Source organism: Tasmannia lanceolata, unplaced genomic scaffold (assembly GCF_043159265.1).
Source record: "Tasmannia lanceolata isolate RefF3 unplaced genomic scaffold, GAP_Taslan_0.1 ptg000029l, whole genome shotgun sequence".
In the NCBI taxonomy this organism is placed as follows: domain Eukaryota; kingdom Viridiplantae; phylum Streptophyta; class Magnoliopsida; order Canellales; family Winteraceae; genus Tasmannia; species Tasmannia lanceolata.
In genome coordinates this window covers 1,114,824-1,132,657 of record NW_027518706.1, presented here as the reverse complement: position 1 = coordinate 1,132,657, position 17,834 = coordinate 1,114,824, and the positions used below count along the sequence as shown (strand labels likewise).

The following is a 17,834-nucleotide window of genomic DNA, read 5'->3' as shown; positions in this document are numbered from 1 at the left end:
CGAGCAACCTCTATCCCCAAGAAATACCTGAGCTGACTCAAATCCTTAGTAGAGAATTCCTTTTGCAAGAAGGTTTTGAAACGCTGTATACCTTGTGAATTGCTCACTGTGATGATTATGTCATCCACATAAACTATCAACAAAATACACCCAGCTGAACAGTGATAACTGAAGAGTGAGTGATCCATTGCGCATTGTTTCATGCCAAAGCGCATGACTGCCTCACTGAATCTCCCAAACCACGCACGCGGAGATTGTTTGAGGCCATAGAGTGACTTGCGTAGGCAACAACATTGGAGGAAGTCTCCCCCTGAGCAACAAACCCTAGTGGTTGCGCCATATACACCTCCTCAGTCAGGTCGCCATGGAGGAAGGCATTTTTCATATCCAGCTGATGAAGGGGCCAGCTATGATTAACAGCAAGAGACAGGAGCACACGTATAGAGGGCATTTTCGTAACTGAACTGAAGGTCTCAGTGTAGTCAACACCAAAAGTTTGAGTGTATCCTTTCGCGACTAACCGTGCTTTTAAGCGCTTGACAGTACCATCAGGGAGGTATTTGATGGAGAAAACCCACCGACAACCAACAGGACGAGCACACGGGGGTAGGGAAACCAGATCCCATGTATCATTACTATGAAGAGTGCCCATTTCGAGGTGCATAGCATCACGCCAGCCAGGATGTTCAAGAGCCTCAGCCACTGACTGTGGTAAAGACATAGAAGGAAAGGAGGAAACAAAGCTCTGGAAGGTACTCGTGAGCTTATCATAAGAAACAAAATTCGAAATAGGATGTGGAGTGGAACGGGATCTCGTACGAGATGCAATAGGAGAATCATAAATAACAGAGGAAGGCGGAAGAGAAGATACCTAAGAGCGGGAGAGAGGGATCATCAGCTCAGAAGATGATTGTGCGAGAGGAGGTAGACGAGACTTATCTGTAACTTGGCGCCGCTGATACTGCTGTGTAATTTTAGGTGGAGCTGGCTTCTCCAACGTGGCAGAAGAAGTAGAATCTGCAGAAGCTGGCTGCACGAAAACATGTGATGACGGAAGAGAAGCAGATAGATCTGGTAAGGGAAGCGAGACCTCGGACTCGAGAAAAGGGGTGAAAGATGCCGCGCCATGTTGGAAGAATGCCTCAGACTCAAAGAACGTAACATCGGCTGACACAAACCAGCGACGCAGACGAGGGCTATAGCAACGATAGCCTTTCTGCGTACGGGAATACCCCAGAAAGACACAACGCTCAGACCGGGGATCGAGTTTGTCACGGCCAGGTCTAAGGTGATGAACAAAACAAACGTATCCAAATACACGAGGTGTCAGAGGAAACTGTTCCTTACTTGGAGATAAAATCTCGAAAGAAGAAGCACCCTCTACGACGGAGGAAGGAAGGCGATTTGCTAAGAAACACGCCGTGAGAAGGGCATCACTCCAGTATGCCTTAGGAATACTCATCTGAAAAAGAAGAGTGCGACCTACTTCAAGCAAATAACGAAGTTTCCTCTCAGCAACACTATTCTGTTGAGAGGTGTACGCACATAAAGACTGATGTAGAATCCCATGTTGGGAGAGATAGGATTGAAAGACATTAGTATCAGAAAAGTATTCTCTAGCATTGTCAGTACGAAGACATTTAATATTGTAATTATATTGATTCTTAATTTCAGAATGAAATGTGCGAAAAGCAAAGAACACGTCAGATCTACTCTTCAGTAAATATAACCAGGTCATGCGTGAGAAGTCATCAATAAATACAATAAAATACCGAAAGCCAGTACTAGCGCGACCCTAGAGGGTCCCCATACATCAGAATGGACTAATTCAAATGGACTAGACACTCGACTAATGACCCGGAACGGAAACGACACATGACGGTGTTTTCCGAGTTCACAGGACTCGCACTGAAAACTAGAAAAAGGTCCGGGAACCAGAGAAGTCTGCTACAGCCGCTGAAGTGAAGGATGCCCCAGGCGACAATGCCATTGCAATGTATCTACAGAGCTATGTAAGACAGTAGGCGGCCGGTAGTCAAGATGTTAGAGTCCATCTACCTCACGACCCGTTCCAATCGTCTTCCCAGTAAACTAAATAGTGATTTTGGTACACATAAAACAGAAGATAAGGTAAGAGCAGGATGATGGGAGATATTACCAACACCAGTGATAGGTGTAGTGGACCCATCAACAAGGGAGATAGATTGAGAGGGAGACGAGAAAGAGCGAAAAGAATGAAGCTGAGAAGAGTTACCAGTCAGGTGGTTGGATGCGCCAGAGTCAATGATCCATGACCTTGAGCTAGATAGAAGGGTAGTGGGTGAACTACCTGGCTGGGCGAAACCTGTAGAGGGAGGCCGAGAACTGAGCCTCAGACGCTGGAATTCCTCATAATCGGCACGGGATAATGTATAGGCGGAATCCGCTGGTGCAGGAACAGAAGCAGAGGGAGCGGAATCTGAAGCAGAAGCAGTAGTAGCACCCATATGAGCCGAGTGTACCGGACGAAGCTCGGGATACAGGGTATAGCAATGGTCAGTATAATATCCCTTGCGTTGACAGTGAGTGCAAAAAGAAAGGCCATGGCCGGCACCAGAACGACCACCATCACGGCCGGCACGACCACAGCCACGACCAGAGGAGGCCCCACCACGAGGGGGACGAGTACTGCCATCATAGGTCGCGAGAGCAGAACCATCAATAGGAACAGATATCACTGGATCACCAGGAGAGCAATGCTGGACGCGGGAGTAAACCGCAGTAAGGGAAGGAATATCGCCAGAACCGATAATCTGCTGACGAAGATGCATGTACTCTGGACCCAAACTCTCAAGGTACTGTACAACACGGATCTGATCCCTTTGACGAGCACCCTCTGTGAGATCCGTGGTAAGCGGCATGTAAACATCAAGCTGCTGACATAGGTCAACGAAGTGGCTGTAATGGGTGGTAAGAGGGAGATCACCACGGCGGAAACGCACCCACTAGGAATAGTTAGAGCAGATCCGACTAATGTTTGCCACGCGAGAGTAAAGAAGAGTAACTTGATCCCAGATCCGTTTCGCAGAAGCATCAATGGCCCAAAGACATGAGGGGCCATACTCTGCCACAGAAGGGTACAAACATGAGCATCCTCCTGTTCCCATCGATCAAAGGTGGGATCCGTCGTAGGAGGAGGATCACGACGAATGACGTGGGTTTTCCCACGGGCAATAAGATACTTCTCGACGGCTGCTTTCCAAATAACGTAGTTTGCCCCATCCAACTTAACAGTAGTGATCTGTGGGAATGATCCATCCACGGAGAGATGATGATGAAGAAGACCCCAAAGAGGGTGCCGGACGAACACCAGGAGCCACTCCTATGGAAGGATTGTCAACCACCTCCTCCATAATAATAAGCAAGAAAGAAACAGACAAGCCAGATCAAGACGAAGAATAGGTGGGCAAACTAGGACACGCCAAGAAAGCTAGATGCGGCTCCAAGAATGATGGTTATCGACGAAGCTTGACAAGAGGGAAGACATGGGGCACACAGAGGAGCCGCAAAGACAAACAAGAATCAAAGTAGGATAGGAGATGAAGATCTAACACATAGTAAGAGGGAGAAAAGAGTTTTAAGCTTTACCGAGGGATGAGAGGAAGATGAGGAAAAATGATGTGGGTAGAAAAACTTGGGGTGGGGGGCTTACCTACAAACCTAAGAATTGGGGGCTGGAAAAAAAAATTCGGGGGCGGGGCGGATTGCAGCACTGGAAACTATTTTCTGGGAAAGTGAATTTGTGGGTTGGTGCAAATCCTCGTTCCTGGAAAAACTTTCCAGCCAGGAGGTGCGGGTGACTGCAACGGGGCGAGTTAAGGGAGAACCAGGGGGGTATGTGCGGGGAAGAAAAGATAGTGGCGGGCGAAGGAGGGCTGATACCGTCGGGTCGATGGAGACGACTCCTTCTCAACAGGAAAAAGACAGCGTACCGTTGTGACTCTGATGAAAGTTTGGCCGGAGTTGGGGTTAGGGTTTTCTCGACGAGAGGGAAGGGGGGGTTCGACTATGTGAGGGTGGCAGAGAAGGTGGAGGCTGATAGAGAACCCTAGGGATAAGAAAACCCTAAGGCTCTGATACCATGTTAACCGAGAGTTTAGAGAGATAATTGAATGAGTTAGGGTAATCTCCCCCTGACTCATATCTTTATACTAAAACATAAAGGAATGTACAAAGTCCTAAATGCCCTTAGGCAAGTTACATATTCCAACAGATATAATCTAATTTGCATACAATATAATAGTTCAAACTCAAATATAATTCAAATTAGTAATATAATAGTTGTATATCTATCACCAAATTATATGATTAATGTCTTCCAATAGGATTTAAAGTCCCATTTGCAAATAAGATTAACTTCCATTGATATCCAACTATGCTCATAGCCCCTCCTAATGTATAAATGCAATCCTATAAAGCAAATTAGTAATTAGTAAGAACTTATCCTAAATTAATAATATATGCAAATGATTAATTAAGGTATCTTTTAGAGGTATCCAAAGAGAAGAGAGAAATACAGCTACATAGTACATAGTATTAATTTTTAAACAAATTAATACCATATAAAAATAAACTTATTGCCATTCCAAAAAAAAACTTATTTTTCTCGTAAAAAATAAAAATAAACTTATTTAACCACCAACAATGTAAATCCAAATATATAATGCGGTTTAAATAAATGCAAAAAAGGATAAAAAGGGAAAAAAGGAAAGGTCGCTCTTAGCCTCATGACTATGATACGTACATAATCGAATTAGCTGACCTTGCAGGTGATGAAATAAGGCATGTTTAAAAGCCAATTAAAAAACACTAAATGTTGATTTTGCTGACTTATTGATGAGGTGTCCGACCAAGAACATGTAGGTAATTTCCATGGGATCCAACAAATTAATATTTATCACTCATTGTGCAAAGTGGGACTAAAGGTTGATCACAATATCTTAAAAAGTGGACAGATGAAGGGCATCTGAAAGGGGAGAAATCTTTATTCCAAATGAGATAATTTGTGTAAGGTAGCAGAGCCAAAAATAACACGCATTAGAACCCTCTCTCTCTCTCTCTCTCTCACACACACACACACACACACACACACACACACACACACGAGCCCAAAAGAAAAAGAAGAAAAAGTAGAAAAAGAGAGCCATTCCCAAGTGGTACGGAATGATAACATGAAACAGCAAGAATCAAAGCAGGTGTGGGAGTACAAGTGGGAATAGGAAGTAAAAATAAGTTTTTTTTTATAAATCCAACCATCTGATATTCAAAAGGTCTCTGTCTGTGGATCGCTAAGTAGAACTGAAACCATATACTCAATTCACATGATTAAGGACAGCACATTTAGAGTTTAGAAGTGGTGTGATTAGAATCACATTTACCAATAAGCGATCAGGACTCATTACCATATATCTTCATGGAATTTTAAGAAAATTTAAACAAAGCTTAAGAATACATCATTTGAGAAGGTCTAAACTGGTTGGGCCCAAAGGGAGGGGAGCGGTTTTCTTCTGTGTTATTTTTTTAACGATTATCTCTTTTCCATAGACCATGCTTTACAATTTCTCTTATCAGGTAGCATCTTATGCAGTGATGTGTGGTCATTAACTAGTCCCAAATATGATACTTGACCACATTGTTAATGTTTTCAATTGGTAAAATTCTTAGTGTTGATGACCAAATGTTATTGAAACAGTCTTCTTTTCTTTATATAATAAGAAACTATGTACTTTTTATATTAGAACTACAACAATAAGCAAACTTTGTCCACCAATTTTGTTTTGTTTTTGAAAGTAACAATATATTCCAAGAAACTATGATACAGGAAGGGGGACAAGATGTCCCAAAAACAAGTATCAAGTGGTCAACGTCACTAAAGAGTTAAATACAACAATATTATCCTGGAGGACCACCCCTTCTTTTGCTAAACGATCAGCCAAAGAGTTTGCCGAACGCCTTTTATGTTGTAGGGTCGGCTGTAATAGTTGCACTAGATCCCGAATCTCATCAATCTCCGGAGCAAGACACCAAGGGCCACCACGCCGGTTAGATGCCCAGGCAATGACATTTGAAGAGTCCCCTTCAACTATTACGGATCCCAAGTTGTGAATACGAAGCCATCGAAGGCCAAATAGTAATGCTCTAACCTCCGCCTCATTTGCATCACAAGTTCCAACCGGACCAGAGAAAGTCATAATTATCTGCCCCTCTGAATCACGTAGCACCCCCCGATCCCTGCAGGTCCAGGATTTCCCATGGAACTGCCGTCAAAATTTAATTTGAGAGTCCCCACATTGGGTGGTGCCCATCTCGGTTTTATTACGCTTACACTTCTCTTCTCTGACAGAACCGTAATGCCATTTCTGAGAATATGTGAGGTTTGGTAAGGTATATCCCCTCTACAAGAAACCCAAAAGATTATCGCGATGATGATCGATAAGCTAAGATTTCAAGCTGATCTGGAGTTGCCATTAAATATTCTATTGTTCCTTTCACCCCACAAAACCCAGACTATCACGAAAGGGATAGCAGTCCACAATTTTTGACCAGTGCATCCTATAAAAGCACTCGGCCAATTTTAAATTTTTTTTGAAATACTATTTTGCATAGCCCAGGACAAAAAAAAAATGAAGAATCCCCATCCAGATGGCAAAAGAGTAAGGGCATAGTAAGAAAAGATGGTCTGAAGTTTCCACGTTCTCTTTGCATAAAACACACCAACTTGCTAGACTAAAATTTTGCCTCTGCAACCTTTCACAAGTGTTGATGCATCTGTGACGTACCGTCCACGCAATGGCAGCAATGCGAGGGGGAATGTGTGAGTGCCATATCCTCGACCAGTTAGATGCCTGATCATTCTCCTCGTCTAGTTTCTGAAAAAAGCTTTTCACGGTGAAATCACCTTCAGATTCAGGAGTCCATATCCATTTATCCAGTAAGGAAGGTGACATGTAAGTATTTGCCAATAAAGAGACGAGAGATGCAAAGGAAACTGCTTCATTATCCGTTAAATTCCGACGTAGCCGAATGTCCCAAAAAGATCCCCTCCCCCCATTTTCATGCATTAGATAGTCGGATATAGTTTCCTTAAATTTGTTGCCAACCTGAAGATATCTGGGAAGCCCAAGCACAAAATAGTGTCCCCAAACCATAAATCCTTCCAAAAACGAATTTCAGTGCCTTTACCCGGTTTAAATCTGACAAGAGGTTTAAATAGCTGCCAAGTAGAGTGAATGGATCGCCATGCCCCTGATCCTTTTCGACTTGAAGGTGTGCCACATTCCCAATCCCCCTAGCCCCTCCCATACTTTTCCGCAATTACCTTATGCCATAACGCCTCCTTTTCAGTTCCGAATCTCCACAGCCATTTCCCCATTAAAACTTGATTGTGCAGCCTGATTTTTCCGATACCAAGACCCCCCAATCGTTTCGACTTACAAACCTTCTGCCATTTGAGAAAATGCTTAATTTTCTTCGACCCACCATCACTCCCATCCCATAGAAAGTCCCTCTGAAGTTTTTCAATACACTTTGCCACCTTAACAGGTATTTTAAATAAAGACATGTAATACACCAGCATATTAGCGAGAGCCGCCTTGATGAGTGTAATTCAACCACCAAGCGATAAGAAATGTTTTTTCCAAGTTGCCAATTTACTTTCAATTCGTTCTATCATAGTATCCCACAAACCGATTTTGGGAATTCCAAAGCCGAGGGGTAAGCCAAGATAAGTAATTGGCAATTGACTAACCGCACATCCAAGAACTTTGGCATGCCCTCCCACATCTGCTTCATCTAAATTAATCCCCGCAATTGTACTTTTGCAGAAATTAATTCTCAGTCCAGATGCCATCTCAAACCAGAGAAACAATCGCTTCAAATTAGCCGTATAAGATAGCCCTTCCGACAAAAAAATCAATGTGTCGTCCGCGAATTGAAGATGTGAATTTTTACTAGCCAACAGCCCATTCAAAAGGCCTTTGCTTTCCGCCATTGATATCAGTCTACTGAGTGCTTCCACAACTACAATGAATAAGAAGAGTGATAATGGATCACCTTGACGGAGACCACGTGAACTGTTGAAGAAACCCTGTGGGCTTCCGTTGATGAGTATCGAGAATGAGGTTGTAGAAACACAAGATTTCATCCATTTCCTCCATTTATCCCGGAACCCCATCTTACGCAACACAAAATCAAGCATCTCCCATTCCACATGATCATATGCTTTTTCTAAATCAACCCGAGCAACAATTCCACGATCCCCATTTCTTTTCATTGAATCAAGAACTTCATTAGCTATAAGCACCCCATCTAGGATCTACCTCTTATATACGAATGCTCCCTGGAATTTTGAGATGACGAGATCCATCACACTACTCATCCTCGCAGCCAGTGTCTTTGACAGGAGCTTATATAGGCTATGAATAAGGCTTATAGGCCGGAAATCAGATAGCTCAACTGCACCCTCTTTTTTAGGTATTAAAGTTATGAAAGCGGTATTTATCTCTTTGTTTAAGATAACACTCTCATGAAACTCATTGAAGAAGCAACATACCTCGGCTTTAATCGAATCCTAGTACCGGAGATAAAATGTCATCGGAAACCCATTAGGCCCGGGAGCCTTGTCCTTCTTTAAAGAATTAAGAGCCGCTTCAATCTCTTCCACCGTGAATGCCCGCTCCAACCAAATTCGATTTTCAGCTTCAATTTGATTAAAAGACAGACCACCCAATGACGGCCTCCAATCATATGCAGATGAGTACAGATTCTTGTAATAATCCACAATGCATGCTGAGATACGATTCTTATCCTCCACAAGTTCACCATTGACCATTAAACAATTTATAGAGTTAGCACGAGGTCTTGAATTTGCCATTTTATGGAAAAATTTGGAATTTTTGTCATCACTTTGAAGCCAAATAGCCCGGGATTTTTGTCTCCAAGATATTTCCTCTCTTTGAATAATTTCTTCATGCTCCACCATTAAATCTAACCTCATACTACGGTCAGCCTCCGTCAATGCCCTACTTTCTTCTTTGGATTGTAATCCTTCCAGTCCTAGCAGAATGTCATCCTTCCGAGAATGCTTCAAACGTCTCTCTGATGAAGCCCATTCCTTGATTTATACCTTAATAGCCTTTAATTTTCGAGAAAAAACAAATCCCGCCTATCCAGAAAAACTTGCTGCATTCCACCACTCAACCATTTTGTCATCAAAATCTTTTATTTCGCACAAAGCCAAATCCAACCTGAAAGGGAAAGGTCCACGCAGATCTTCACCCAGTACCAACATTAACGGATTATGATCAGAAATGGGGCGAGGAAGGGCCCGCTGAGAAATGGTCCGAAAAGTTTCGTCCCATTCTTTAGAGATAAGGACATGGTCGATTCTAGAGTGAACGAGCCTATCTTGGTTATTTGACCAAGTAAATTTTGCCCCTTCCAGCGACAAATCAATCAATTCACTATGGCTAGTAAAATCCGATAGTTTCCTCATACTAGAAGTGATGCGACCCAATCGATTCTTCTCGTGTGGATACCTGATTGTGTTCAAATCCCCGCCCACTATCCACTCCCCCGGCCATCCACCAAAATTATAATTTATACATATGGAACTAACATTAGGATTTATGTCGCAGTTTCATGAAAAAATATGGCTAGAAACAATGGGTTATGATTTTGCAGTCCACACTACAAACTAACTATAGCTAGTGAAATCATCCAAATACTGTGCACAAGATCAACCAAGTGAAATAAAAGAAATGCATGAGAATGTCAAAGTAAACAATGAAACATAAAAAGTAATTGAATAGGGTTAGCTCAAGTTATCTTTTTCATGCGTTAAAAAAGTAGGGAATTTTATAAATATTTATCCTTTCTAAAATTCTCCCAAAAAAAAAAAAGGAATAACAGAGTTTAACCAATGCCAGAGTAACAAAGACTAACAAGAGAGATTCTTGATAAATATCTGCAAACAACCTAAAAGAGAATAACAGAGTTTAATATAGGGAAATAGGGTTAAGGTTTCAAGTAATCCAAAATTATAGATAGAAACAAACTTTTCCAAAAAATCCATGCAATCCAAGCAAGGCCTAAAAGAGAATAACAGAGTTTAATATACAGCAGATTGACAGAGACAAACAAGAGAGATTTCTCAATAAATATCTTCAAACAACCATATTTTTGTTCGACTGTTTTAGAAATAGGGTTGAGTTTCATGAGATATATAATTATAGACACCATTAAAACAACAAGAAGAAACTTAACTCACCTTTCCCTCTCTGCTGTCCATGGAAGGAAGAAGATAATAGAGAAGCATGCAACCACACTATATAAACCCACATAGTGTATTTTTTTTAAAAAAAAATAATTTACTTACCCAACTTGTTAAAAGATCCAAACCGTTCATATTTTGGGCCCAACATAAACAGGCCTTGCCCGTAATAAAATCATCTCTATTGGATGATCCTAACCCTTCAATATGTAGACGGAGGACACCATAGATGAATCTCTATTTATTGAAGAGTTGGGATCATACTATGGAGATGATTTTATGGGCAAGGCCTGTTTATGTTGGGGCCTGACAAATGATCGGTTTGGATCTTTGGAAAGGTGGGCTCCAATGAAATGGTATGTGTTACACGATGCCCCGTACATAGATGGAAGTATTTTTTAAATAGAGTTGGAACTACCTTGTTCAAAGATCTAAATCATTCAGTTGTTGGGGCCTAACGTAAACAGGCGGGTCCTACTGTATATTGTCTGCTTCTACACCTTATATGTAGAGCCCCATTGTGAATAGGTTGTGGCCCAAAAATCTTCTCTTTTGGATTATCCTAATTAGTGAACTACACCACATTGAAATCTCCAATGATAGGAAGGTCAGGATCATCCCATGGAGAGCATTTTATTGGTGCGGCCTATTTACATTGGGCCCCAACAACTGACGATTAAGATAATTGAGCAAGGGAGGTTTACTCTATTGTTTAAAAAAAATAGTTGCACCTACATATGGGCATCACATAAAATGTATTTACTAGAAAATTCATCGTGACCACCTTGCTCGAAAATCCAAACAGTTCATTTCTTGGGCTTTAATGTAAATAGGCATTTTCATAAAATAAATAAATAATAATAATCCCCATGGGATGATCCCAACAGACTTCAAAATGCCATGACTTTTGAAAACCAAATTAAGAAGTTTTCAAATGCAATGGCCTTGGAATTATCTCAATGAATCGATAGTAGAACCTCCAAATTTAGCATATACTTTGCCTTGGGAATTATCTCCATTAACATTGTTTACAATTTGAATTATTTGTTTGTTAATGCTAGATTATCTTGTTGAAGTATAAATAATTAAAGAACATCAACTCAAACATCTTAAGCTCTTGGAGTAATTGGTTGTTTTACATGGTATAGTGATATTGCCTCACGGCGGGTCTGAGTTCTAAACCCAACAACTCCTTGATATTAAAAATCCATATGTACAGGCAACCTAAAAGAGGGGCCATCCATGAGGGAGTGTTAACGTATAAATGATTAAATAACACCAACTCAAAAAAGAATATTTCAAGCCTCTTCAACTGCCCTTCTGCAATATCATCGACCCAACTGTCAATTGCCAACATGTTCGCGGTCGCAACGAAGCTGTCCTATATATTTGCCTCTATCTCGCCGGATTGGGAATGGGGGGATTTAAGGCATCTCTACCCACGTTAGGTGCAGATCAGCTTGATGAGAATGACCCAAAGGAGCGAAAACTCATCTCCTCATTCATCAACTTCTTCCTCTTGTTAAAGCATAAAAGATAAGTAACGCCTTTCTCCAACAGCTTAAGCTTTTGGAGAAGTTGGTAAGTTAACATGGTATCATAGCCAAAGGTCTCGAGTTCAAACCTCCCAGATAGCAAAAATCCCCATGCGATGGTGGGCCCAAAGTGGGACCACATGTGCCACGTGTTTGCCAAGTGGGCCACACGTACGGGGGAGTTTTAAAGTACAAAAGATAAATAACTCCTTTCTCCAACAGCTTAACCTTTCGGAGTAACTGGTTGTTTTTCACCCCTTCAGTATCAATTTGGCCTCCTCCATCGGAGTCAGACTCGTAGTTTGGCTCCAAAACAACAAGGGGTGGGACGTTGGCCTCGCCATTTCTTACTTCTTCCGTCGTCGTGGGAGTCCTGATAATCGCCCTTGGCTGTCGTCGTGGGAGTCCTGATAATCGTCCTTGGCTGTCGTCGTGGGAGTCCTGATAATCGCCCTTGGCTACACAACATATCGTAACAAAATCCCCACTGGAAGTCCCCTCACGAAAATTGCCCATGTCTTACCGGAGAACAAGGATGACACAAGTAGATGGGGTATTTGCACTGTGACACAAGTAGAGGAAGTGAAGGTCCTAATTCGAATGCCCATGTCCTACCGGAGAACAAGGATGACACAAGTAGATGGGGGATTTGCCCTGTGACACAAGTAGAGGAAGTTAAGGTCCTTATTCGAATGGTCTCCATCTTCGCAAGCACGATATCGATGAACACCTGGCTTGCTCAATTGCAGACATTCTAGAACCAACAAGGATTGACATTGGACAAGAGACTTGGGAAATTGAACATCCCCACGCCCTCGCTTCCATCATCCCCACCTTCTTCATCCTCTTCCTGGCATCGTTCTATGACCGGGTCTTTGTTCCATTCGCTCGCAAGTTAACATGCAATGAGACCGGAATCACCCACTTACAATGCGTAGCAATTGGACTAGTCCTTGCCACCCTCTCCATGGTTGCCGTGGCAATTGTAGCAATTAAGAGGAAACAAGTGGTTAGGGAACACAATCTCCTCTACGCCAATCCCTTAATAAACCCTCTACCGATGAACGTTTTAATGTTGAGCTTCCAGATCTTTATATTTGGGATTGCGGATCTCTTCGCTTTGGTTGGCTGGCTAGTGTTCTTTTATAGTCAGGCTCCGACAGGCTTTCGATCGCTGGGAATTTCGTTCTGTCGGTGCTCCTTGGCAATGGGGTATTTCTTGAGCTTGGTTCTCGTGGACGTGGTTAACGATGCCACGCGGTAAGTACACCGCCAGTAGAGGATAGCTGGAAGGGAACAACCTCAATGTAAACCATCTTGATCTCTTCTACTGGACCTTGGCCATTCTCAATTTCCTCAACTTCTTCAACTTCGTCTACTGGGCCAATTGGTACCAGTACAGGCAAGTGGGGTTAAGGCCAATTACTGATACAAACAAAGAAGAGGATGATGCTCCCTCATCTTGTCCAGTGGGTCTGAAATAGAACATTTTGTGATACATTTACATTTGGATTTTTGCATTTATTTCCATAATCACTACATAAACGATAAAAAAAAAACTCGTTTTGAATGATTGCAGTTTGATCAGTTTGATGATTTTTACGGCTCTTCTACTTAAATTGTGAGCTCTGGTGCAGATAATAAATATGTACTGAACTGCAATGATAATCCTGTAAAGCCCAATTTGCAATGAAAAGAGTAGAACTATTGTACTGTTATGAGTGTAGTAACTTCTCCAATGTCTTCCAACTTTCTGCAACACACTTACTTTCGCCATCTCCAAAACAAGTATGATTACAGTTAATCCATCGACAAGGCGATAATAGGAGACACCTTGAATGTGATAACATGGTTGAAGAATAGCTCGTCCCATCCTTGGCGGTTTGCAAGGTAGATTGATGAGATCCCGGATTGTGTGGAGGTAACTTCAATTTCATTTCAACATGTAAGAAGATCGGCTAATTGCTAGTGAAGCAGACAGGCTAGCAATGGGAGGGTGCATCTAGGGCAGAGTTGGAAGTCTTTGATTTCCTTCCCTCTTAACGGGCAGATGTTTCTTTCTTGTTAGCCCCAATTGGATGGATCAATTATGTGATCATAAAATAAAGGTAAGGGAGCTTGGGAGATACACGGCCAAATGGCCTGTGTAGAGTTCCACTAAAAACACAAATAAAACACCAAAATAAATTGACTTTTATTTATCACAACTTATAATCGACTTGCTGTCCTTTCCCCCTTTTCCTTAGAATCACTATGCTTCTCCCTCGAAGCTTTACTCCTTTTGCTTACACTTGAAGCTTCTCTTTAATCTTGCAATCTCTACAGAAATGACTACATACTTATAGACACATAATACTCCTACAATAGCAAAATACATTAAAAACTTTTTTGTAGTCCCATGAGTCCTTTAGGAATCCTAAGCAACATCATAGAAATTCCCATTGACTCTTTCATAATCTAGCCTAGATATTAAGGACTCAAGAAAACATACTGTTGTGCCCAAAATTGGTAACAGATGAGGCAGTGATGAAGGAGCTGATCTGGCGGGTCCAAACTGCTGAACTAATTGAGAATTATGTCATGCACAGAAGTACACGAGGTCAGAAGACCAACCCGGAGTCGTAGCTCCGGACGGGCCCTTCGACACTCAAGTCAGTAACGGGCACAAAATTGGGAAAACCAAAGCTAGAGATAATGGCTTTTTTAGGGATTCGGTCCCCTACCTTTGAGCTTTAGGAGGCCTTTTATAGTGGAGTTTTGGGTATTGGATTACCCTTTGCCCTTGGGGACAGGTGTCAGCCTATTAGTGGATCAAACTTTATCCTTTCCTTCAAGCCCTTGGATAGGTGCAAGATTGTGGTTGGGCAAGGTTTACACTCGATCTTTCATTTTTTAGGCTGTAATGACCCTATTACCCCTTCTTGGGTGACGAGCATGTGGGCTTGCCTTGGTGCCACGTGCTGATCCGTGAGTGGGGGAATCTTTTTACACCCCATCAGATGCCCCCCAGTTCCTTAGACCGGTGAGGGGTGAGGAAGTAGTTGTGCACCATAGCTTCTGTAGTTTGTCTTAATATGCTTATCTTCTAGGTAGATCGGTTGGCTCTGGTCGGCCGATTCAGGTCGTCCGGATCAGGTCGATGGATTCAGGTCGGTTTGCTAAGGTCGGCTGGTTCACGGATGAACTGGAAAAATGTTTCAGGTCGGCCGATTCAGGTCGGCTGGCTCAGGTCGTCTGCCTCAGGTTGGCTGGCATAGGTCGTCCGCCTCAGGTCAGCTGGTTCACGGATGAACTGAAAAATATTTTAGGTCGGCCGATTCAGGTCGGCTGGCTTAGGTCGTCCGGCTCAGGTCGGCCGAAAAATCATTGAGCTACAACTTAGCCTCCTGCAGGTTAAGTTTTACCCACACGTTATATCCAGTTCGTCTGGAGATGTTTTGAACGTCATGAAGAACTGGATTTTGAGGCCAAATATCTGGTCGGCCTGAGATGTTCTGAACGGCTTGAAGAACTGGATTTTGAGGCCAAATATCCTAGTTGGCCTCAGATGTTCTGAACGACTTGAAGAATTGGATTTGGAGGCCAAATATCTTGGTCGGTGGAATATGTTCTGAACGGCTTGAAGAACTGGATTTTAAGGCCAAAATCCTGTTCGGTCGGAGATGTTTTGAACGGCTTGAAGAACTAGATATTGAGGCCAAATATTCTGGTCGGCTGGAGATGTTTTGAACGGCTTGAAGAATTCAATTTTGAGGCCAAATATCCTGGTCAGCCGGAGATGTTCTGAACGGCTTAAGGAACTAGATTTTGAGGCTAAATAACCTGTTCGGCCATACTTGTTATGCAAGGCCGGATGAACTGAATTTGCAAGCCAAATATTCTGTTCGGCCTAAGACGTTCTGGTCGTCTTGATGAACTGGATTTGGAAGCCAAATATTCTGTTCGGCCTAAGACGTTCTGGTCGTCTTGATGAACTGGATTTGGAGGCCAAATATCCTGTTCGGCCTAAGACGTTCTGGTCGTCTTAATGAACTGGATTTGGAGGCCAAATATCCTGTTCGGCCATACTTGTTCTGAACGACAGGATGAACTGGATTTGCAAGCCAAATATTCTGTTTGGCCTAAGACGTTCTGGTTGTCTTGATGAATTGGATTTGGAGGCCAAATATCCTGTTTGGCCTAAGACGTTCTGGTCGTCTTGATGAACTGGATTTGGAGGCCAAATATCTTGTTCGGCCATACTTGCTCTGAATGGCTTGAAGAACTGAATTTTGAGGCCAAATATTCTGGTCCATGAGATGTTTTGAACGGCTTGAAGAACTGGATTTTGAGGCCAAATATCCTGGTCGGCCAGAGATGTTCTGAACGGCTTGAAGAACTAGATTTTGAGGCCAAATATCCTGTTCGGCCATACTTGTTCTGCACTGCCGGATGAACTGGACTTGCAAGCCAAATATTATGTTTGGCCTAAGACGTTCTAGTCGTCTTGATGAACTGGATTTGGGGGCCAAATATCATGTTCGGTCTAAGACGTTCTGGTCGTCTTGATGAACTGCATTTGGAGGCAAAATATTTTGTTCGGCCATACTTGCTCTGAACAGCTTGAAGAATTGGATTTTAAGGCAAAATATTCTAGTCGGCCGGAGATGATCAGAAATTTGTCGCGCAATATCCTGGTTGGATTGAGATGACCAGAAATTGTTCGCGCTATATCCTGGTCGGCTTGAGATGACCAGAAATTTATCGCGCAATATCCTGGTCGGCCTGAGATGACCAGAAATTTGTCTTGAATAGCGCTATATCCTAGTCGGCTTAAGATGACCAGAAATTTATCGCGCTATATCCTGGTCGGCTTGAGATGACCAGAATTTTGTCTTGTAGCGGATGACGCCATATCCTGGTCGGCTTGAGATGACCAGAATTTTGTCTTGTAGCGAATCATGCTATATCCCGGTCGGCTTGAGATGACCGGAATTTTGTCTTGTATCGGATGACGCTATATCCTAGTCGGCTTGAGATAACCAGAATTTTGTCTTGTAGCGAATCATGCTATATCCTTGTCGGCTTGAGATGACCAAGATATAGCACAATCTGCTAAAAGATAAAATTGAATTTTGTCTTGTAGCGAATCACGCCATGTCCTGGTCGGTTTCAGATGACCAAAATTTTGTCCTGTAGCGCATCGCGTTATATCCTGGTCGGCTTCAGATGACCATAATTTTATCCCGTAGCGAATAGTGCTATATCCTGATCGGCTTCAGATGACCAGAATTTTGTCCTGTAGCGAATCGCGCTATATCCTGGTCGGCTTCAGATGACCAGAATTTTGTCTTGTAGCGCATCACTCTATATCCTGGTCGGCCTGATATGACCATAAATTTGTCGCGCAATATTGTGGTCGGCTTGAGATGACCAGATTTTTGTCGCTCTATATCCTGGTCGGCTTGAGGAACGGATGAACTGAAAACTGATTCAGGTCAGCCAGTTTAGGTCGTCCGTCTCAGGTCAGCCGAAAAACAGATGAGCTACAACTTAGCGTTCTTCAGGTTAATTTTTACCCACACGTTATATCCAGTTCGACTGGAGATGTTCTGAACGGCTTGAAGAACTGGATTTTGAAGTGAAATATCCTATTCGGCCGTATATGCTCTGAATGACGTAGGACGACTTGAATTTTGAAGTGAAATATCCTGTCCGGCCATGTGTGCTCTGAACGGCTTTGGACAACCAGGATTTTGAAATGAAATATCCTGTCCGGCCATGTGTGTTCTGAACGGCTTGACGAACTTGATTTTGAAGTGAAGTATCCTGTTTGGCCGTATATGCTCTGAACGGCTTAGGACGACCAGGATTTTGAAGTGAAATATCTCGTCTTGCCATGTATGCTCTGAACGGCTGGAAGAACTGGATTTTGGATGAGCTATCACTTGCTCTCTGTGGGCAAGTCTGAAAGGCTATATTGTATCCAGGTCGGCCAAATTCTGGTCGAA

At 42.6% G+C, this 17,834-nt stretch overlaps 1 pseudogene; it reads left to right on the top strand.

Moving 5' to 3' along the window:
* Window positions 1-10,694: 10,694 nt before the first annotated feature.
* On the top strand, window positions 10,695-13,328 carry LOC143859411 (protein NRT1/ PTR FAMILY 4.5-like; annotated as a pseudogene).
* The last annotated feature ends 4,506 nt before the right edge of the window (window positions 13,329-17,834 follow it).